Source organism: Pleurodeles waltl, chromosome 3_1 (assembly GCF_031143425.1).
Source record: "Pleurodeles waltl isolate 20211129_DDA chromosome 3_1, aPleWal1.hap1.20221129, whole genome shotgun sequence".
Classification (NCBI taxonomy): Eukaryota; Metazoa; Chordata; class Amphibia; order Caudata; family Salamandridae; genus Pleurodeles; species Pleurodeles waltl.
Genome location: NC_090440.1, coordinates 811,023,855 through 811,048,203, shown reverse-complemented (window position 1 = coordinate 811,048,203; position 24,349 = coordinate 811,023,855). Strand labels below are relative to the sequence as shown.

The 24,349-nt window shown below is 44.3% G+C and overlaps 1 protein-coding gene and 1 pseudogene across 2 annotated transcripts in view; one reads left to right on the top strand and one right to left on the bottom strand.

Annotated features, from left to right (window-relative positions):
- Positions 1 to 24,349, top strand: part of RRAS2 (RAS related 2) — a 256,733-nt gene that overhangs the window by 96,195 nt on the left and 136,189 nt on the right. The window lies entirely within an intron of this gene.
- Positions 626 to 727, bottom strand: LOC138286256 (U8 small nucleolar RNA; annotated as a pseudogene).

The window sequence follows — 24,349 nt, the reverse complement described above, 5'->3', positions numbered from 1 at the left end:
CTTTACCTTCCACCGACCTCGTCAGTTTGTTTTATTATTTGCTGCTCTCTGGCTGTCAAGCCTCCCAGTGATAGTGATGGGTACTGGAAGAAGTGTAATCCCACTGAAAAGGGGAGTTGACTCTCAGGCTCTTATCTCTCTCCAGAGATAATGATATGTTCAAAATGACCAATTTTGTCCATTGACTTAGAACAATTTGAAGCAGTTTCAGCTTTCAGACTCCCCAATGACTGCTGGAATAGAACATTCAGGTTCAGATAATGGCTGTAGTATGTAATTTGAGAAGAGATGGGATTTTTGGTCTTCTTCCACAAAGGTGGATGCTGTTCGTGTCGGTGTAGGCTCTGAATCTGATGGGCAGGGGCTTCCCCAACAGTACGAGTAGCGAATAGAGAGTGGGCGCCCCTTCATCAGGCCCCTCAGGAAGGGAAAAGGTCTGGACAACCAGACATCCACTCTAACCACTGCGGTGGAGTCCTTGTACACCCCCCCACTCAAAATTCAGTCCTTCATTCATGCCCCTATGCCTGTTCTGTCCAGCATAGCTCTAAGGAAGACAAAGCTAAAACAATTGAATGTTTTCTTCTGCATCAAGAATTGCCCAAATCATCTCTCTACCAGCCTTTTCAACTAGGCTCTCGAGAATAACCATGAACTCATCCCTCTCCTATCATCATTTTCTGTTTCTCCCGCAGGAGTAACGCATAAGGATCAACCTCACTGACGATGTTCTTCATAAATAGTTGTGCCAAACTTCATATATTGTCACTGCCTTATCTATTTTTCATAAACCCATTGGTGTTAAGGGGGTGCAAGGGGGTCTTCATGGCATGTAGTTATCTATGACTTTTCCTGTTTTGGGTACCATCATAATGTCTCCCTCACTTATAGCTCTGAAGACTCCCGAAGCCTATTTAAAGGAGATAAACAGAGACTGCAATGGGTTTCCCAACTGTGGCAAGAAGGTTTTTTATAGAAGAACATAGGAAAACCACACAGCTCTGGTGTTTTATCCTGTTTGAGGGATGTTACTATCCCTTAGTTTTAAGTAAGTTAATTGGCTCCGCTCTTCAAATTAGTCTTTTACCTCTTTTGTAAAAACTGATAAGTTGCAATCTGCCAGATATGCTTTGATGGCGTTACTTCACTACACCCCCTAGCATAAGGGTTTGGGCGAAGTCACTGAATGTCCTCTGCTTGCCCCTTTTGGAGGTAGCCCTTGTCCTATTGGGTCATAGTACATTGGGATAATGGGTTTTGGACCTCCAAAAGTAACAGATTCGTAGGCAGTGAAGAACAGATTCATAGCCAACGGGGAGTTATTATAGTAGTGGTCTACTGCCTTCAGCAGAGTAGTTTCACCTCTGTTGTTGCTGTGGGCCCCTAGCTGGCCTTTGATCATTGCCAATGTGTGCTGTTATAATATATTGCATTCTGCCTATCAATAGCCTTGTCTTTGCCAAGAACTTACGCTCGAGGAATTCTCTCCATCTCAATCCTGAATCATTTCCATGATGTTTACCTTTCCCGGTACAGTATCTTTAAATGCATCCTAGATTATGTGTGATAGTGGGAGTGGGGGAGTGGGTGGGATGTCCTGCACTACGCAGCCCCTTTTCCTTTACTAGGTTGGCTCTACTGGTTGGGTATTGCAGTGTTCGGGTGCTAAGTCTCCAGTTTGTTCTCTTTAGTGAGCTACCTCTTTCTGACCGGGTAATTTCACTGTGGGCTTGGGCAGATGTTGAGATGTCTGAGATAAGCACACTGGGTAGGCTTTGGGTCCAGCAGTGAGAAATGAGTAGTGTGTGTTTTTAGGAGTTACATGTTTGTGAGTAGTAAGAGAAGCTGTGTTCCCTGTTCCCCTGGTGTAGGTACCTCCATGTATCCTCCACCAGCCCAATATCTGTAGGTTCATTTCTCAGCCTCTCGAACAGCCCCTTTGCCTGCAGATGATTTGTGACCATATTCATATCAGGATCTCACAGCAGATTGAAGTTATTCCCTCCACTATACCCCCCTCTGTGATCACAGTATATTGTGTAAAGTCTCTCAGATAAATGATTCTAGAACCTTACCCTCAATCAGCCAAATGAGAAATGACAACCAATGCAGGGTGAGGTTTATACAGATGTATCGTCCTGCCTTGTCCTTTCTGACTTTGACACCCCACCTGTAAAGTTTCTGCAGAGTATTGCTATCCGTGCGTGTGATCCTCGTATGAGCTAAATACCAGTATTGATCTGGATGAAGTCTATCATACATTATGAATTGGTCCTGTTGCGATCGGTGCAATTCTTTAAAAAAAACTGTCAGGGTCATGTTTGCATATATAGCCCCAGACCTGATACTGATTGCTCTGGGAGTTGAAGCCTTTTATATTTATGGATACTAGTTTGAATGATTACCTCATGGCTTCTGTCACCAAGTATTCTTCATGGCTGCCTGGTACTTTGTTGTCCCAGTAGTCTTTTGTGACCTCCTCATAGCTCAGTAATATTGAGGGAGGGAGCATTAAAGAAACAGGACCACTAAGCTGAGCAACCACACCCCCTATTCTTCTGTTAATAAACAGCATTGCAACTAGAAAAACCCTCAACTATGTGGTATCACCAGTGTTGGGGCGATTGTATATTCTGTCTCCACCCAAGAAAGGATGTTGCTGGTTAAGTAAACATATCTTTCTCCACCCTGGCCCATATGAATAAAGACTACTCTTGATATGAAGGTCTTGATGCTCTTTAGGCACACAGGCTTTCCCACCACAATTTGACTGCACTCCCGTCTGAGTTTGGCTGCTCCAGTTATCCTCAGCAGTTCTACCATGTCCTTTCTTTCCCACCCAGGGCAGCAACTCTGTCTATTTCCGACCTGTACTCCGCCACATGGGTTGTGAAGTGCAGGTGCGTTGGCAGGCTGTGAGACATTTGGCTCCTTCTAATCTGTGCGTAGGCCCATTAGTGTTTTTTGCCTCTTGCAGTGAAAGCATAACCATATTTTGGCCTGGCCACAGAAATTTGAGGCAAAAGGGTTCCTCAACGAACAGGTGTGCACTGGATAGTCTTGTCCAAAGAGAGATCTCAGAGAATTGGCTGTATTTTATGACCCGAAACATCAATGTCCTTCTACCTATTTTTCTACCTAATTGTTTTCTTCAAACTAGTGAACACTTGTCAAGATGTCAGCCAGAACCTACCTATGCAAGTTTCTTATAATGACCCAGCAGGTGTGGTCGAATTTCAGTGGGGGTGCGTCTGGTATTCCTTAGACTGAGTGCAGCATATCTCTTACAAAGTCCTTGATATAGTTGCTTTCAGCTCTCTGCAGTTACATCCAATTCAAAGATTTTTATGCTGAAATCCTTTCTTGAGATTACTTTTCTTGTTTTGGAGCTCTTTGTTCCGCTCTTCAAGCACTTAGATTTTAGCCTACAGCTGTGCTTGTCGCTACCACCCACCAAGGTCATCCACTCTGCCTCCCCAGCTCTGAGGCCTCACCTCTGAGTTCCAAGAGGCAAGTCTATAGGGCTGATTTGATTGACTCTACCTTTGAAAAGATTTCCTTCAGGAAGCTGTCAAAGTATGCTTTAGATAAGGTGGGGGTAAGCATGACTTTGTTGTGTGCCCTTTTGGTGGCATACAGGCGGTAGCCTCTCTCCTTCTCTGTGCTGAGTGGGCCTGCATGCCCTTCAATGTGTGGCTTTCTGTAAAGAAATGGCTCCTTGTTGCAGTTACCCCCCACTTTTTGCCTGATACTGATGCTGACTTGACTGAGAAGTGTGCTGGGACCCTGCTAACCAGGCCCCAGCACCAGTGTTCTTTCACCTCAAATGTACCATTGTCTCCACAATTGGCACAACCCTGGCACCCAAGTAAGTCCCTTCTAAATGGTACCCCTGGTACTAAGGGCCCTGATGCCAGGGAAGGTCTCTAAGGGCTGCAGCATGTCTCATGCCACCCTCGGGACCCCTCACTCAGCACAGACACACTGATTGCCAGCTTGTGTGTGCTGGTGGGGAGAACATGACTAAGTTGACATGGCACTCCCCTCAGGGTGCCATGCCAACCTCCCACTGCCTGTGGCATAGGTAAGTCACCCCTCTAGTAGGCCTTACAGCCCTAAGGCAGGGTTCACTATACCACAGGTGAGGGCATAGGTGCACGAGCACTATGCCCCTACAGTGTCTAAGCAAAACCTTTGACATTGTAAGTGCAGGGTAGCCATAAGAGTATATGGCCTGGGAGTCTGTCAAAAACGAACTCCACGGCTCCATAATGGCTACACTGAATACTGGGAAGTTTAGTATCAAACTTCTCAGAATAATAAACCCACACTGATGCCAGTGTTGGATTAATTGAAATCTTAGAGATGCCCCCTGTATTTTACCCAATTGTTCAGTGCAGGACTGACTGGTCTGTGCCAGCCTGCTGCTGAGAGACGAGTTTCTGACCCCATGTGGTGAGGGCCTTTGTGCTCTCTGAGGACAGAAACAAAAGCCTGCTCTGGGTGGAGGTGCTTCACACCTCCCCCCTGCAGGAACTGTAACACCTAGTAGCGAGCCTCAAAGGCTCAGGCCTCGTGTTACAATGCCCCTGGGCACTCCAGCTAGTGGAGATGCCCGCCCCCTGGACACAGCCCCCACTTTTGGCGGCAAGTCCAGGAGAGATAATGAGAAAAACAAGGAGGAGTCACTGGCCAGTCAGGACATCCCCTAAGGTGTCCTGAGCTGAGGTGACTCTGACTTTTAGAAATCCTCCATCTTGCAGATGGAGGATTCCCCCAATAGGATTAGGGATGTGCCCCCCTCCCCTCAGGGAGGAGGCAAAGAGGGTGTAGCCACCCTCGGGGCTAGTAGCCATTGGCTACTAACCCCCGAGATCTAAACACACCCCTAAATTCAGTATTTAGGGGCTCCCCAGAACCTAGGAACTCAAATTCCTGCAACCTAAGAAGAAGAGGACTGCTAAGCTGAAAAACCCTGCAGAGAAGACGGAGACACCAACTGCTTTGGCCCCAGCTCTACCGGCCTGTCTCCCCACTTCTAAAGACACTGCTCCAGCGACGCTTTCCCCAGGGACCAGCGACCTCTGAATCCTCAGAGGACTGCCCTGCTCTAGAAGGACCAAGAAACTCCCGAGGACAGCGGCTCTGTTCACCCAAGACTGCAACTTTGTTTCAAAGGAGCAACTTCAAGACAACTGCGTTTCCCGCCGGAAGCATGAGACTTGCTACTCTGCACCCGACGCCCCCGGCTCGACTTGTGGAGAAACAACACTTCAGGGAGGACTCCCCGGCGACTACGAGACTGTGAGTAGCCAGAGTTGCCCCCCCTGAGCCCCCACAGCGACGCCTGCAGAGGGAATCCCGAGGCTCCCCCTGACCGCGACTGCCTGCTTCCCAGATCCCGACGCCTGGTAAAGACTCTGCACCCGCAGCCCCCAGGACCTGAAAGATCGGAACTCCAGTGCAGGAGTGACCCCCAGGAGGCCCTCTCCCTTGCCCAGGTGGTGGCTACCCCGAGGAGCCCCCCCTTGCCTGCCTGCATCGCTGAAGAGACCCCTTGCTCTCCCATTGATTTACATTGGAAACCCGACGCGTGTTTGCACACTGCACCCGGCCGCCCCCGTGCTGCTGAGGGTGTACTTTCTGTGCTAACTTGTGTCCCCCCCTTCTGCCCTCCGAAGAGGCGGGTACTTACCTGCTGGCAGACTTGAACCGGGGCACCCCTTCTCCATTGAAGCCTATGCGTTTTGGGCACTACTTTGAACTCTGCACCTGACCGGCCCTGAGCTGCTGGTGTGGTAACTTTGGGGTTGCTCTAAACCCCCAACGGTGGGTTACCTTGGACCCAAACTTGAACCCCGTAGGTGGTTTACTTACCTGCAAAAACTAACTAACTCTTACTCCCCCCAGGAACCGTGAAAATTGCACTATGTGTCTAGTTTTAAAATAGCTATATGTGATTTATGTGAAGACTGTATATGCTATTTTGATTATTCAAAGTTCCTAAAGTACCTACCTGCAATACCTTTCATTTGAAGTATTACATGTGAAATTTGAACCTGTGGTTCTTAAAATAAACTAAGAAAATATATTTTTCTATACAAAAACCTATTGGCCTGGAATTGTCTTTGAGTGTGTGTTCCTCATTTATTGCTTGTGTATGTACAACAAATGCTTAACACTACTCCTTTTGTTAAGCCTACTGCTCGACCACACTACCACAAAATAGAGCATTAGTATTATCTCTTTTTGCCACTATCTTACCTCTAAGGGGAACCCTTGGACTCTGTGCATACTATTCCTTACTTTGAAATAGTGCATACAGAGCCAACTTCCTACACTTTCCTTGCCCCTTATTCTCACCCTGTTGTCGCTGTTTTGGCCTTTCTTGCTGTGCTGCTCAACTGAGTAGTCCTGGCCTCTCTTGGGGAGAGGAGGGATGATTTTTTGTTGTTGTCTGTTTTCACAATATTTCTGACTCACCCTCTTCTTCGAAATCTATCGCCTGTGTTGCAGAGTCATCTGCTGGTTGGCTATTCTAGGACACCAGCTGCCTCCCTGATGGGCCACTGTAACACCACTTCCATTCTCTGGCATTCCCCTGGGGATCTACATTTTACTGCTGCAATTGTGATTTGGCGCAGCTTAACTTCGTCCTCCTTAGAGGACGCTCCAGTCAGAACCTTCCTGTCACCACCCCCTGTCTCATGCCACTTACCCACACATTCATGCACCCGATGTAATGCCATCTGCCATAATTACCCATGAGCCAACAGTCAGTATACCTTTCTCACTCTTTCTGCTGGCCTGCTGGTCTACGGGGCTCTAAAACCCATTGCTCGCTTCCTCCTTCTGGCTTTTAAGGCCGTGGTTAGCACGTGACTGACCTGGGTATGTAGGTGTGGTAGCACTATTAGATGTAGTTCCTTTGGGGGTATTTGCAGGTATTCCGTGCAGGTTCCTGTGGCCCCATGCTCTTAAATGCTCCAGATTAACACTCAGACATGGGCCCTGCTGCACCTCCCAGGCCAGATCTGTAGGTGGGCCAGCATCCACCCAGCTGAGCCTATGGGATAGCCCTTCCTCAATATACTTCTGATGTTAAGGCCTGTGTGCTTCTAGATTTGTCCACCTGTATTGTACAGCATGAGTGGGGCTCGTTCTGCGTTGAAGGTTGGTGCCGCCTCATTGCCCTTCTTGTGGATGCCGCTTAGTCCCGTGCTGAGTTTTGCATTCAGCGCAATATCGCATGGCTGCTTGTGCCATTGCCACTTCACACCCTGCGGTTCCCAGTCTTCTAGGATTGTCTGACACCCTGCTCGCTCCTGCCCTCCTGGCATGTCTGGGGCCCTCCTGGCATGGGCACCCTCTGTAGCTCAAAAGGTCAACACAGCCAGTCATCTCCGACTGCAGTTGCTTGTGCTTGATAAGTCCAAATGGCATCCGGCAGCTGAGGTACCACCTCTCAGGCCTCGGCACTCTTTCTAGTGAGGGGGTGAATCTGTTCAGCTGCCTCAAAGCACTGTACTCTCTGCTGGTGTTCTGTGCTTTGGGCGGTGGCACATCTTGTGGCAGCCTCATACTCCCCACCATTTGGGTTGGTGCAAGCATATCCTAGTAGTATTGAGACAGTGAGTGGTTCCAGATAAGTTCAAATAACTCGCCTCATTCTTTATTTCTTATCAGTTGTTGCTCCAGTTGTCTGGGGCCTGAGGCAGAGATGCTTCTCCCCTGGCTGTACCTATAGCAGGAGTCCCCATCTTATTTCTGAAATTTTATCTGTAAAAATCACCCTGAGCTACTAGTAAAGTTAGAATTATAATATTGACCACATCAGGCAAGCTTATATTTTTGCCCACAATGTGCAAGATTACCCGCAGTCATAGCCTCAGCTCATCAGGCATGATTGTCAGCATTAATGTAAACAAAAAGACTTTATCAATTTGAAATGCCTCTACACGGGTAATATAGAATCATCGAGCGTAAGTTCTTGAAAAAGACAGAGGCTATTGATAAGCAGAATGCAATATATTATAACAGCACACATTGGCAATGCCCCTGCACCAAGGTAATAACTCTAGTAATAAATCTCCCCAGCGACGCATAACTTATTACTTAAATATAAGCTTTCAATATATTTTGTAAAATAAACCATTATTCACCAAACATTAGCTTATGAGTTCTGAAATCTGACATTTTCATCTTGAATACTCTCATAAAGTGATTTGCAGTTCTTTGTATGCCAGACACACTGTGGAAACCCTAGAGTTCAGCTCCGTACAGAACTCATTTTCATACCGGCTAGGTTGCCAAGTATGAGGTACACAAGACCCAGAAGCGATTACACCAAAATGCACTTAACTAGTGAAGGCCTCGAGTGAAAGAGTCGTAGATTGTCACCTATCTCCCCAATAGGAGGCGGGTAGCCGTATTTTGTAGACAGACGTTTAATCAAATATGGTAAAGTTTGAAAGAATGGAAGCCTACTTGGTTAAGTGTCCATATATAATGCTATCATTAAGGAAATCCTAGAAGAGGGGTGCAGGAAAAGGAGTAATCTTCATGAGGACATTTACATCATGAAGTATGTGCCAGAGTAGTGTTGGTTTTAATGTTGACAAGCCTCTCAAAACTGACTATTGCTTGGATTTCCAATCTACTCTGCAATTTATTTACTTTATATCTTCTGTTTCTTATTTTTCTTTTACTCATTTTGTATGTTTAACCTGTGGTTATATGTACAGTACTATTTGCATCTATACTTGTTTAACGTGTCTACTTCTCTGTACATTGGGTCTTGTTCGCCTTATATAAAACTTTTCAAACAAACTATAAACGTGGTCGATCACACTTCCTGTGCTGCAACCAGTCTCTCCTTACGACATACAACAGCACTTGTGCCCCTTAGTCACTTATAGGCAAGGAGAATATTTAAGGGACTGGTACAGTCCCGGAATACCCTGTGTTTCCTGGCATTTCTTCAGTGCAGTCCTCAGCTCTTCCCTACCTGACCCTAGCTGACTTCTGAAAGTGCGAGCACCGCAACGCCTCAGTCATTCGCACGGGCATCCCACACCTCTGCAATGCTTGCCACGGAGATCTCCATTTTTGGAATCAGCGGCTGCCCTAAGGTCAACGAAGGTCATGCATGAACACTGGTGCCTTATTTAGCTTGACATGTTAAGGCAGATGAGAGATCTCAGGCCCTGTTCAGTTGCACTCATCCTTTCTCTGAATCCAGCCTGGGCGCCACTTAGTATGGTATTACTACCCGCACAATCCTGGATATGGTAAAGACTAAAGACCTTTAAGTGCATTTTCCCTATCCCATCAAGGAGAGAAATGGGGAGATATTTGGCTGGGTAATGGCTTTCCTTTTATAAACATGGGACTGTAATCGCCAGTATCGATCACTTAGGGACACAGCCACTTTTGACAAGTGCCTTAAGCTGAGAGGATGCTACGAGATTCCACCTTTGAGGAAATATAGGTTCATAGGAATGTTGTCCAAAGGTTACGTTTTTGAGCTACAACTGCAGCAGTAGCCTCGGTATACATGTAGAATTTCCATTTTCATGGCCAAGGTTGTTGCAGTATTATCTGCAGCCGAGTGTAAGAGGTTATTATACTTGTCCTGCCCTTTTGGTCCAACACCAGATTCAGAACAGTTGTGGTTATCTTTTAAGGCCACATGTAACACATTCCTAGAGCCTTTTAGTATTTTATCTCATTCCCCTTATTTAACAATGCCCCATGCTCTCAGGCAGGCCTGCCTCCTCCATCGCTTTATGTGATCCTTACAGTCTTCCTTCCATAACAGCAGAAGATCCTGTCCATTATGTCTAATATGCCTTGCTCTCACAACTCTGATCGGCTTCTGCTGATCCCTTTCGTACAAGTTTAAGATGTCATGGTTTAAATATATGTACCTGGCTTGTCCAATAGTGACAACATTCAGCCTTACTTTCTCTAACAGTTGTTCAATGACAGCAATGTGGATGAGACCCTTAATGTCCTTAGCTGTAGTCAATTCTTTTTTCATTTTGTTTTACCAGATACTTTATTCTTAGGGCCGATTATCATATAATTTAGGACTCTATAAAATAGACATCTAGCTGCTAGTAAGGTGAAGATGTAGTGGTGGGGAATCAATCACTGCACACCCTGATTTAAATTTTGCTAGCAAAAAGTATGTTGGCACTGGTTTCTGGTTGCTTTCCACTCTTGAGTCTACTATCATGACAATTACAAGAGGCCAGGATTCTAGGTGTACCAGTACTGAACCAATGACGCCTGACCTGTCACATAACTAAAAGTAAGCCTAGCTGGCTTGTCATATCTAGTTCAGCCATTTAAGGCTCTTAGTCCTACAGCAAACGTCATCACTGTAAACTGATTACCCAACCTAGATGGTCCTCCCTAGGCATATCTTGATCTGCTAATATCAGGCACTTTCTTCTTCAGTGTTGTTTCTTTCTGTAATCCTCGAGGAAGGGGTTAACATTAAGTCTCTGCGCACTAATGATATGGCTACTATGTAAAGTAAACCTGACCCATGTATGCTATATCTCCTTCACTAGTAGTCTCTCTACAGCATCTCTTTTGATTGGTTTCCAGGCATGATGTACTTGTTACCTAGACTCACGTTCACTTGGATACCTTCATGCCTAATATGTTACACATCGGGAATGGTGGCTGGGAATTTGCAAAAATAACGATTGGATTGTGGCTTTTAAAATCGAAGTCAATAGGCCTCCCATCAGTCTGTTTTTTGGGTTTAGTTGAAGCCTGAGAGTAGTTTAGTTTATTTATGCATCCGTTGTCATACCTTCCATTGCACACGTTTCTTGGGATAGCGATATGTTGCTTTTCTTCACATAGTCTTTTTAGACCGCTTCCTCTATTTTACCACCCAGATTGGCTGTATTTTAGCTTAGTAGTCTGCACATGGTCCCTGCTTGAGAGCTATATTCTGCTCGATTCCATTTTGGAGATACTCTTTTGTGCGGTAGACATGATGACTGGATATCATTTCTGTGCTTTGGGAACGGAGGAGAATAAAATCTTCTTTACTCAATAAGGCACAAGCAAACACTGTGGAACTGTACACAGCTTGCGACGGGTCCTCCAGACCCTCTTTGTTTTCGGGTCGGAACCTCACGGAGTGCATATCTTCGGATACCGCAGTAGGACCTTATTGAGCTTCAATATACAGCTTCTGTTTAATGTCTTGTGGGCTACTTAAGGAATGCAAAGGTGTTAATATCACTGTTCTCTTTTGGTTATGAAGCACAACACTCCTTTGCCCAAGATTCGCACAGGTGTTGTTTTCATGAATCAGGGCCTCCTAAGTCTTGGAACACGCATGGAAAAACTCCATTTCTTTTTCTGTCATTTTGTTCTACGCAAACTTTATTCCTTTACTATTCCTCACCTCTCGGTCCCTCTTACACCTGTTGTCTGTCTGAAATTGCTCCAATTATTCCATGGGTTCCTGAAATACGTAGAGACCCACAATGTCCCCGGTGGTTTGTGACCCTCTCAGCTAGTCATGCTTTATTACTCAAGAGCAAGTATAATTCTGCAACTTGTACTTTTGCTTAGCTTAACTTGTGCGTAGGATGTTAACTGCCAGCATTAGGCAGCCGTTTGCTAAAAAGCCAGGTCAGGTGTAAGGTACCACATGGCATGCATCCATGGAGAAGTGATGGCACCTCACATACAAGCCTCCCCAAAAGGTATAAAGATGCTGACATAGAATTTAGTTTATTTTGCTAGACGAGCCAGTCTCGGACCTCAGTGATACCAATCCTTCATCAAAGAGAGCATTCACATTAACACCTCCCCCACCACCCAAAAAAAAGTGCCACAGCACCTTTTTAGGAAAACACACCTATGCTGAAAAAAGCAAGGCAATATTAATAACAGGGAGTTCAAAATATTCATTTCTAATATTTCCACTCCCTCCCCATAAGAAAGTGAATTTTGGTAAAATGTCTATTTAGACTCCCATGCCAGCTCGTTTGTTATTCAATCATGTCAAGGTTATTATGTTTTGGAATAGTAGCCACCCACAATCTGAGTGGTACAAAAATGGACTTCATGGCAGGAAGTAGCTGGATGCATCACACACCCTTACCATACTGAAATACTAATTCAAGCAAGCAAGGCGGACCAACCTGCTAGACGCAAATCCAATCTTAGCTAGAATTACTGCATCCGGCATAGGGCGTTGTAGTACAGTGTGCAAAGCATGCAGCATATACGTTTCCATGTTGTGCCTCTACTCCCCTGTTTCCATGTTCCTGTGTCCGGGAGAAGCCTTTCCCAAATGATTTGTGCATTGTCGCCCCGCCAGCCATGCAGGCAATTGGCTGTACTGCCTTCATGTGCTCCATCCGCCTTTCATCCATGTCCCTCTGCGTTCCCCATCCACAGGGAGATTACTTATGGTGGGTGGTGAACATCAGCTGCTCACTCTTGCTATAGGCTCCACATAGGTAGTGACCTGCCGGATGAATGACTTGCTATACCTGCCCTGTGCCTGATGGAAGCATTCACTGCTGTGGCCTAGCTGTACATAGTTTGAGTGTGGGGAATTGGGTTTTCTGAAGCAATGTTGTGTTTATTCTCTAACGAGAGATACCTGGACTTCTGAAGTGGTGCTGTCTCTCCTTGTTTGATGGAGAAGCTTGCAGTCTGACGTGCATGTGCTACTGGGCTTGTATATCAAGAGGCTTGAACTGCTGGTTTCCATGTTGCACTAGTTTAGTGTGAGCAAGGAAAGCTTACACTGTTGCCGCTGAGGTGGGACCGGTCTGGCTGTCTGTGTTACAGAAGGTTGTGAAAACTGAACTGGGGCCAGAATGATTGGCTTGTTCATGCTTGTTTTTAAATGCTTAAGTGCGTCTTCTGGTCCCTTTACGATTTAGAGAATTATTCCCACTAGATCATTGGAAGAGAGTCGTAGGCCAATAGAAATAACATCTGCTTTACAGGTATTAAAGTATTTACAGAGGAGCTGGGCTGTGCGGAGTGAATGGATAAAATACAGTAACCAGAACTGCAACCCTTTCCTTATGGTCTACACATAAATAAACACTGGGGAGATGCAGCCGCACAGGGCGCCCTTCCCTGCTGGATGACATTGGCTAGCTTTCCCTTCTTTAAAATAAATGTTTAATCTAATTCGAAATTTAAATTTAATTTTGTCTTTGTTTGTTTTCTTTTGAACATTTTTATTTTTATTTTGCATAGGTGATTGTTAAACTTAACACCATTTTCTAAGTGAGTTTAAAACAGTATTGCTCTATGAAGTTTTCAATGTTAGCACAATTTATTCCAGACGTTGCATTTGTAGAAAACAGCCCGTTTTCTCTTTCAGAATGTATCCTTCCTCTTGTGGCTTTGAGCGCTCCCTGGGGTTTGGTTACTGCTTGCTCCGCAGGTATAGTTGTTTTCTGTTTATTGAATGGTTTTACCACCGCAATCAATACCGTTCGGAAGGAAATAGCAGCTGGTAAAGCAACCTCAAATGCAATTCGGAGAAGCAGCTTCCAAAGAATGTAAATACAGAGAGGATCAAATACTGCTCGCATTTTGCTTTTATTGTCTTTGCTCACAAACATCGGGTTGAACTAATTGATAGGAAAACTCTTGCGTTTTCTCCGTAAATGCTCCTTTTTGCAAGGAAACAATATTACCTCGACTTGGCTCTAATACAGGCAATTATATAAAAACTGATTACTTTGCTAACATTCATAAAGCCATCAGTCATTGCCATCAGTCTGTCACTCCAGGGCAGGACTTTCTTGTCACTCTGTAAGAGATATCGCCCCATGATACAGTGCACCCCGGAATCTCTGTGCTACTGTGTGCTAGCTCTGCGTGCTTTTTAGGTTGTGCCTACTAGACCGTACGTATGGTGTCTGTTGCGATTCATAGTGTAGCTTACCATGTACACTGACTGGCTTGGAGCCTTTCCATTGAATACCATTGGTTGGCTGTCCGGTCACTTTCATTTGCATGCTTCCTTTTTGTGTCTGTTTGCCAATCTTGTCGTTATTCCTTCCATTGAGTATTGCCTCTTTCCCGTTGGTTTGCTCGGCTGGCACTGCTTGATTTGATTTGATCATGCTAGACTGAAGGAACCACCTAAAAATCATGCTCCAGTTGTAGTTAAAGGTGGACTGTCTTTCAGGAAGTTGGATCTTCATAAAATTGAGAAATTCTTGGTAGTTATTAAAGCAATGCGTGAAACGCTTCGAAGTAGAGTTCTCAAGTAGGGTATCTGAGTGAGCATAAAAAATGCACCACCTTACAAACAGATTGTGAAAATAACATATTTCACAAAATTTGGTACAACTAAACCTGTATATTGATACGCAAGATACACGCCTGCAGATAACGTTTTGGAGTGGAAATATTTGACTCCCTGCTTTTGGAAGTTAACTTTTGAGTTGAACCATTTACAGGGACTAAAGTAGTAGATCTAATTTCTGATGTTCATATGTAGAATTGTGTGCAAGATTGACATTTTTTATTTTATTTTGTACTTGGTGGATCGGGCAGCGAGGGTAGGAGGCAGCTTCTTGCATAACATCATTGACTTCTCTTTTGTCTACATATTATTTCGGTGGGTATTTGTGCTTAACTGTAGGGAGTTGTGTTCACTCTTTGGTGGGCTTATGAGATAGCCGTCTTTATAGCTAGAGTAGGAATTGACGGAGCAAAACTGACCATCGGCATAATGGTCCTCCTTAATACAGGTTAAATTTCAGAGCTATACAAAAAGAAGTTCTACTTTGAGGGGGATAAACATTTGCTTCTGGGGAAGGGAATTGCACTGCATTTGATCTCTGGATACACAGAAGACAGCTGGAACATTTTATTTTATAGTTTTAGAAAGCAAAACCTCGACCCGAAGATATTACATGAGAACCATTCACATTAAACAAGGACACATTCACATTTTTTTATACAAGGAGAAATTAAATGCCCAGAATCATAGAATTCATAGGATGTTGAGCTGACACTAAGACTCAAACCTGGTTCCCCAGCACCAGTGTCAGCAGCTCTGGCCTTTACGCCACATCCTCTCCCCTAACAAGATTGGAGAAAATCTATAGAGGCTTGCTCTAAATACAGAGAGCAAAACTGTTGTTGTAATGACTATCTGGACAACTGTAAACCTGTCAAGTGACAGTACACTCTCAGCTACAAGTTTGTGAATCCTGTTCCATAGTAGATTGCATTTTTTGCTTATACCAGACCTGGGAAGAGCTGCCTCTCAGAATATGCATTGCAAGTGAGTTAAGTATGTAATAAAAGAAGGAAAGATCACACGGTCCATGGAGTCTAAGCAGCCACATTATAAATGAGAAGAGATGTCTGCACACTCAAAGAAAGTAGGCACTGGTAAAGTCAAAAGGTTTGGCTTTATTATGTTAATGCATGCAAACGCAAGCTGTCGGGGCTGGTCACCTGGGTGACAGTTGGATCAGCATCTAGGTTCGGATAAATGTCCCCCTATCCTCAGAGGCAGTACCAAATGCCTGAATGGAAACAAGCCATCCAGCAGTGCTCCAGAAAATAACAAAGCAAGAAGGAAAGACTGGAGACCAGAAAAAACCTTTAGGCTGAACAGCAAGCATGGAAGTAGAAGAAAACAGGAACTAGAGACAGGTGGAAAGTGCAGAGACCAGTGAGTGAGCAGTGGTACAGAAACAATTGCGTCTCAGCTTGACTTCCCTGTGGCGCTCCTTTTACCGGGTAGGACAAGATATGAGTTTGAATTCACCCATCTTGAACGGGAAAGAAACATGTTGTAATTATAATTTCAGAAAATAAGCTTGTAATATACATATAATATTTTTATGCTCATTCAGTGCAATGACTAGGTGAGGAGATGATAAATAATTAAGTATTCTTGCCTACGGTGTATGCCAGAAGCCAGTATGGCGTCTACCGAGGACGCTAGCACGACTCAGACTCCAAGAAAGAATCAGTGCTGCCCTCGGTGGTATACGGTAAAGAAACATCCTTACACAAGCATGCATACCTATGTGGGACTAATTGTGCTGTACTTCTGTGCAGCCTTCCTATGTGCCTTCCATGTTAGTGCACTGTTTTACATTCTTCGATTTTGAGCAGTTATTTAATCCATAACCTGGTATCATGAAGCACGGCAATGGATAAACAAGGATGCTGGTTATCATTATTTTGGTTTAATAATTCCATGTGTTTCTTGTTTTGCACAGTGGGATATATTGTACTGAGACCGGAGTCAAACCTGCTTACTTAAAAACCTGTTCTTGTTACCAGCTCTCAATTTGAAATGATTGTGTGTTGATATAAGCAACAGGCCACTGTACTTTGGTCCCCATTTATTTTATATAAGAGAAGCTAGGAAAGGTCTGGTGGAAAAGTCACAGTCTCCTTTTTGGGTAGGTTATATTAAGGTTGTTTGGGGTCTGCCAGCAAACACCCCACAGAAAATCACTTCAGAATGTTTAATTACTTCATCATCATTTTCTATGTGCTTCTTATTGTTGATTGAGTAATCCCATTATGCCCAGCCGTTGTCGCAGCCTTCAACTCCCAGGAATGCAGCGTTGCCCATGAAATTGCATGCTGACGCGATATGATCTCGTGGAGACTTGCACAAATCATTGTTAAAGTCCCATTACTATCACGTGCTATGACTCTACTCCACATGCCACAAGATTTTAGTAGACCACTGGTGGATATATCAAATGCCATACTTTAGCAGGGGGACCTTGTGCTAGACTTATTCCATTCCTGCAAACAGGTCTCTTGCCAACAGTCATCTTAGCCTTTGGATTTTAACAGCACTGTGCATGGTGGAAAAGGTAGAAGCAAACTTTCTTGTACCACAATCAAAGTGCTAATGAGAAAACGCAGAAGTGCCTGCAGTATAGATTTTTGTGAGCAAAGCTTCAGTGAGGAGAGCAAAATGATGATGGGGAATGCTTGTATTAATCTCAGCCACAGGTAATTACTCAGGACTGCTCTGCAGTCCATCGGTTTTTGCCCTCTCAGCAACTGTAGACAAAATCGACCATTGCAAATCACCCTGTATTTGCTTCATTAGGAACAGTTCAGCCCAAACGTCCAGGCCAGATTTCCTCCTTATAGGAACACAAGCAACCTCAAACCAGTTTCAAGCTCTTTAGGACTCATCATCGAGGTATAGCTTAATTCCTTGAGCACAGTGAGCACACGACCATTCTGGAGCTGCCCTTCCCACTGAAGAAAAGAACAAAAGTCATGGTTGGATTGCATTAGTTCCATACTTGGGTAGTTAACTTGGGGTTGCATTCTAGTGCATCATTTTGTTGCTAATTATGCCACTCTTGACAGAGTCTGATCTTGGTCCAGCTTGAACTGCCTAGCCAGGTCTTCTCCAATGGGATCACAAGCTTCAGCATCACTAACTTTCAACTACCATACTCGTTCTAAAAGAAAATGGTGCCAGCCATCTTGAATTTACCCAATGCATTGAGAAAACTGCATAGGATTGAGTGGCAGCACTCAATCAAAAGAACCTGTATACCTACACTTAAATGAGCAAATTGTTCAGTGATGGTGACCTTGACAAGGACATTCAGATCTAGCCGGCGTACCAACGAGTAAAGAAAAACTGAAACTGCGATCTCACAAGAAAGCTCTGCTTTTAGGGAAACAGTGATCATTCTCAGTTGTGAGTAGCAGTGTTCAGGCTCCATGGATCAGTGCTGGCAGGAGAGTCTTTATAACTGTATGTGCAGTGACACCCTGTCTTGCACATACAAGTGGTTATGTCTATTTACCCACAATTATTGCTGTTTCAAAGACAGTGGCCATCCTGAAGGGGAAACACTCAAATGCAAAGAACATTGTATTCATGGTAAACGCATTTGTGGGCAATGTTTACACTGTCTGAAGTTAAGAAAGATCCCAGGATTGGCTCACATGTTGCTGCAGCGTCAGAGGTGACGCATGGCAACTCATATGCAGCGCCCGTTTGTGCTCACCAGCCCTGCCACTGTTCACCATGTTCAGCAAAGCAGTCCAGTGGCTAACCAATGGGTTGCTGGGTGGAGGGTGTGCATTTCTAGCACTCTAAGAATAGAACATCAGCTTCTGGGCTGCTGAGCAGTGGCATCTGGTACAGTTTCGTTGTCACTTGCAGTGCAGGTGGAACGATATGCAGTACTCATTACCAAGACGTCATACTTTAAGTGGCAAGATGGGCACTACTGTACTGTATCTTGCCAACTGCGAACAAGTGGTACCAGCCTGTTTTCAGTGCTCTAGTTCCTTAACAGGTTTATACAAAGGATTGGTGGTGCTACCACCAAATGCCCTGCTCTTCAAAGCTAAAACAAATCTGTGTGGCTGCATAACAGCTGTCTCATCAGTTTTATTCTGTGGCTAGTCACTACTGCAAAATATATAACTACTCAATGCTCCCATGAGTTGATCTACATGTGAAAGAGACAGATTTCAAGCAACTATCGGAAGGTGCTGACCGAAAGTTCGTTCTGTGTATGTGTTGAAATGAGCGCTAAGAGACAAAGCTGTCTCTAGTCAGACTTAAGGAGGGATTAAAACTAATTCTGTAGACACCAGTTTCATGAAAAGATAACACAGCATGGAGATGTTTTTCTATTTGTAATGAAACCTAACCTCGTACTTGGAAAACAAACAAGCATTGGCAAAGCCAATCGGTCTCTCTTTTGGGCCTGTTGGCTTTGCCACTTGTTTTAGTCATGTTCTCCAACATCCCTGATGCTGTGCTGCTTGGGTAAAGAATACAAAAAGAATGCGTCCAGACAGGCCATTTTGTAGATGCACACACTATGCATGTGCACTGTGCCCCTACAAACTGACTCATACGTTTTTTCTTCTTCTTTGTAGGTACCTATTTCAGTTGGATCAGTAACTAAAAACAAAGAACGTTTTTTAAGTGGGTGGGAATGGAAGCAACATCGGGATGTGTGTGGAGGGGAGGAAGCAACACAGGCATGGGTGGAGGAAAGCAGATGACAGAGAGAGCAAAGTTGAGTGCTGGCGGAGCAAACAGGTGAAGAGAGCAACGTCTGGTGGGTGGAGGAGAAGCACATAGGTGAGAAAATCACCAAGGGTGAGAGGGCAAGTATACAAGGGCGAGAGCAACATGGAGGGGGAGGGAGAAGCACATGGGTGACAGGGCGTCATGGAGTGCAGAAGGAAGAAGTACATGATGGGAACAGTTGGAAAACATATGCACTCCCATGGTGTGCTTAAACTGAAAGAAAAAAAGGAGTGTTTGTAAATCACACAGTGGAAGCACAGAATCCAGCCAATCAAAAGAGAAGATAAAGAAGGTGTGCTCCATGGAGGGACAACCACAAGATTGAAAAGCTGGGGTAGAAATAAGAAGCAGGCAAATGAAAGTGACCGGAAAACCAATCAGTGGTAAACAGTAGGTGAAGTATAAGCTCCTGTATGTTCCTTGTAAGCCCACAATATGTCTTGGAGCAGACATCTAGAACAGCAGTTCTTAACCTGTGGTCCAGTGACATCTGTGAAGCCTAATCAGGGAGTCCGCAACTGTTTAGAAAATTAAATAATATTAACAGATTAATACATTTTTATAAAAGTAAAAAAGCAAATGTGAAACTTTTCGAATGTTCTGTAAATGTGAAGGAATTTGAAATTTTAGGCTAAAATTAAGATAATATACTCAGACTGATTCATGGGAGCAGTGCAAGTGCATCAAACAGAATATATTATTGATGCGTGGCCTCAATTGAATTTATAAAGCTTGTACCATTCCATAAAAATTTACATTATTTTTTTTTTATAAAAAAAAAAAAAAAGTTGTTTGTCAGTGAAATAAAATATTTTATCTTGTGTGTGTGTGTACATGTTTGATGAATGTTTGTTTTTGTATTTTTTGTTTAGTAGTTCAAATCATCAAAACTGTTTGGGCCAGAATGGGGTTGCCGGCTTCCAGTAATGACTCAATGAGGAGGGTCCTTGGATTTCAATAATGAGTCACTGGGAGTTCCCGGGCTCCAGTATTGATTAAATGGGGTCCACATAAGTCAAAAGGTTGAGAAAACACTGGTCTCATAAGCTCAGCCTAAAAATATAAAGTATCCAATAGCTAAAAATGATGAAAGGCAAATGTAAATTGCTTGGAAATGTACAGAACCAGCTTAGAACTACTAGGTAAAACGTGTTAAACCATGTAGAGTGGCCACATAACAATGTACATTTATGTTCTTGTGAGCAATACGTTTTTCATTTGTCTACAGTGTAAACTTAGTTAAACATATCCTCCCGACAAATGTAATTCTTAAATAAGTCCTCCTCTTTGCTGTAATAGCCACACTTTTTTGATGCATTAAGAAGCAGAAACATCGTCAAAAGGCAAACTCAATTTTTTTTATCCAGTGTTTGTGGTGGTTCTTATATTTTTAAGTTTCATAAAAAATGTACACCATTGATGCCAGAAGATAAATATCCTTACATTAAGTGCAGTACTTCATCTGTGAAGTCTAGGTAGTGCTCACGAGCTAGTTTAACGTGGCTTGAATGATCCTGGCCTCTTTAAAGAGGCAGTTGTAGTGTGCGTTTACATCTGACTAAAAGGGAGACAGTGAACGTAGTAATTCTGTCTCCTGGAGAAACAATCTTAATCCTGTGGCATTGGTGTTATGTAAATGAGCGTGAGAAGCAGAACTGAGTAGTAAAGGGGAAAGCACCTTGCTGGAAAGCCCCACCATCCCTGTGGTCTGTTGAGCGAGGTCGTGTTTGTAGTTATTGAGGTATGTTCTTCCTTAGCATAAGCGACGACTTTCTCAAGCTAAAAGAATGATGAACTGATTTGTTATGAATGACAATATCAAATTATGCTGTCCTTTGAGAGTCTTCCAGCAGCTTACCAAACAAAAGACAACCCCAGTATTTGATGGTTCCAATTCTTTGCTAACACTTTTCTCCACAGTCTTGCATGTTGCGAATCGAACATACCATTTTGAAGAAGCATATCAGCAGGTGATCAGAATCCAACACTGGTATTCACCTCTTTGCCAGCAGAATTAAGGCGATGTTGGGGAAAATGTGGTAATCAAACAACTCCCGGGTTTAAGCTTTCAATAGGGTTGCGCATTTCATTGAAGCAAAATGGGCAATACTGTATGGCCTTTAACCTACTATCTGGCGAAATAGCAACAAAACATAGTATTCCTAACATCCCGCGAGGGATTTTCCCATTCACAATACTATAGAATGATGTGATTAATCGTGGTGGTGTTGATCATCCTGCTGAATGTATGTACAGGATGTGAGCTGCTCTAGGAGTTTTTATGACTGGCTTGACAGAACAGCGTTATGATAACCTGTTAACAATTCTTTATAATAAACATTGAGTAGACCTCATTCTACCCAGGAGAGTATTACCTTCTCACCTCAAGCTTTTGCCAGTTTGGTGCATCATTCCACCTATGGAATACTGTACTGCAATGCATGAGGGGCTATTCTGAAAATTATACTAAAATACGCTCAGTTAACACTTAATAACATTTTCAATCTCATACGTGCATTTAATACAAAAAGCAATCATTTGTTTATTTTTTCAATCCAATACACCTGACCCTTCTTAACTTTACTGTTCTAGACCAAAGTACAAGCTATTACTTTTCTTACGACCATCACCACTTACCACAATTAAGATCATTTCCGCTAGCAACACAACTACCACTGCTGACTTTACCACCACTATTAGTATTACTTTCACTATCACATTACTATTACGATCACTAGTACTACACCACTGTAACTGCTACCACCACCACTGCCACCATTATTAACACCATAATTTGCTGCTTTACCACATGAAAGCCAGCACTGTTGCCGTAGCCAATGCTTGTTTTGGTTTGTTTGGAATAGTTTTTTTTTTTTTTTTTTTTTTTTTTTAGAGAGATCCACTCACTGAACGGTAAAGTGACAAGACGCATTTTGTTCTGGGATCATTCTTTATCTCAAAATAAGATTGCCATATTCGTTTCTTGGCTGGAGTGGTACTTTAAGTGGGTGTGGAAGGCGTGGCGATACAGAGGACTCTAACCCCTTTTAAGTGAGTTCCCGAAGGAAAAATAAATTTTATTTGTTTAATTTTTGATTGAGGAAGGGTGTTATTCAGGATATCAATATCGTGGTAGTCCGTATGTCCTTTTTAATATTGGAGAGGCTTCTGTACTGGTCTCGTTGTTCTAGGGTTCTTTGCCCTCCGTCTTTCCTAGGTGATGGGGTCTTCAGATCGTGCCTTCTCACCTCCTCTCCGTGGGTCTCGGAAAACACAAAAGGACAAGGCCAGGTAAGTGCTGTGGCGTGGTGTTTTCTTTAGATGTTAGTATTGGAGTGGGAGGGTGAGGAACAGGAAGACACCAGGGTCGTGGTGTTAGGTTGGGGTATGTATAAGGAAGGGTGCAGTACTCCTTAAGAGCGAGGGATAGTGGAAGGTATAACCAGTGACGGGTCTAGGCTCTCTGTGCTTAACCAACACTGCCCTCCTCCCTCGTTCCCTCCCCGGTGCTCCTTTCCTCTTTTACCCCTCCCTCTGTGCCCTCGCGTGCTCTTGTCCCCTTTCCCCGATGTCCCTTTAACAGGGACCGTACCTTACAGAGCCACGACCCTCTGGGGTCGTGGCGGGTGTTGTCGCCGTCCTTTTCGTCTCTTCTGTCTCCGTGGCTCGGGCTGCTTAACTCTTCTCCGGCGTTCCGGTGTTCCAGGTTCTGCTCCCGGCGCGTCTCCTCGTCCTGCTCCTTTCTTCCGAGCTTCTCTCTCCTCTCAGGATTGTCCGTCCTCCCTTTTTCATTCCCCGCGACCCGGAAATCCGGGTCCGAAAGGGAGTTCCGCTTCCGCGTGTCTCCTGGGAGATGCGGAACGGGATCAGACCAGGCACGCGGGCGGTGTCCCTCGGAGGTAAGTGTAGACGTGGGCACTGGTACCCGTCTACATACCCCATCCCAAGATCGGGACTGGTAGAGGACTGTAGAGTCCGGACAGCGGGAAAGGAAATCAGCAGGGCATTGTCGTGAACCGGGGAGGTGACGGACCTGAAAGGTAAACGGCTGGAGTTCAAGAAACCAGCGTAAAATCCTGGAATTAGTATCCTTATGGGAGGCTAACCATGTTAAGGGGGCATGATCCGTGTAGAGGACAAATGACCTGCCTAAGAGATAATATTGTAAACACTCAATGGCCCATTTTATGGCAAGGCATTCCTTCTCAATAGTTGGGTAATGAACCTCCCTTGGTAGGAGTTTGTGACTGATGGTGACAATAGGATGGTCATGACCTAAATCGTCGGCCTGTGCGAGGACGGCCCCAAGGCCTACGTTGGAAGCATTGGTTAAGAGATGAAAAGGCTTGGAGAAATCTGGACACTGTAAAACGGGTTCGGTCGTAAGGGCCTCCTTGAGACATTGGAACCTCTGAAGCTGAGTTGTGGAGGAAGAGGGAAGTTTGGCGGGGTATTGTTTCTTCAACAGGTTGGTAAGGGGGGCTGTGATAGTGGAAAACTGTGGGATAAACCTGCGATAATATCCAACCAGTCCTAGGAAAGAGCGGAGTTCTTTTTTTGTTTTGGGGATAGGAATGTCTCTGATGGCCTCCACCTTATCTTTCTGTGGACGGAGAGCCCCCTTACCAATGACGTACCCAAGGTAAGCAATTTGGGTCTGTCCTAATACACACTTCTTGGGATTAGCAGTGAGGCCGGCCCTTGCTAAGGTAGAAAATACCTTTTCTAAATGTTGTAAGTGTTCTGACCAAGAAGCACTGAAGATAACGATGTCGTCGAGATATGCTGCTGTGAATGTTTGGAACGGCTGTAAGAGCCGGTCCATTAACCGTTAAAAGGTAGCAGGTGCTCCATGAAGTCCAAAAGGAAGAACAGTGAAGTGGTATAGACCAGAGGGGGTTGTAAAGGCTGTTTTTTCTTTGTCGTTGGGAGCTAAGGGAATTTGCCAATAACCTTTCGTTAGGTCAATGGTGGACATAAAACGTGCCTTCCCTAACTTTTCTAGTACCTCGTCTACTCTGGGAATAGGATATGTGTCGAATAGGGATCTCTCATTAAGTTTCCTAAAATCAATACAAAACCGGACGGAGCCATCCGGTTTCGGAACTAGAACGACTGGGGAGCACCAAGGACTATTGGAGGGTTCAATGACCTTTAACGATAACATTTTCGTTATCTCTTCTTCTATCAGTTTTTTCCTAGCCTCAGGAATTCGGTAGGGCCGTAGGCGTATGGTCTGACCTTCCGGTGTTCTAATGTGATGCTGTACCA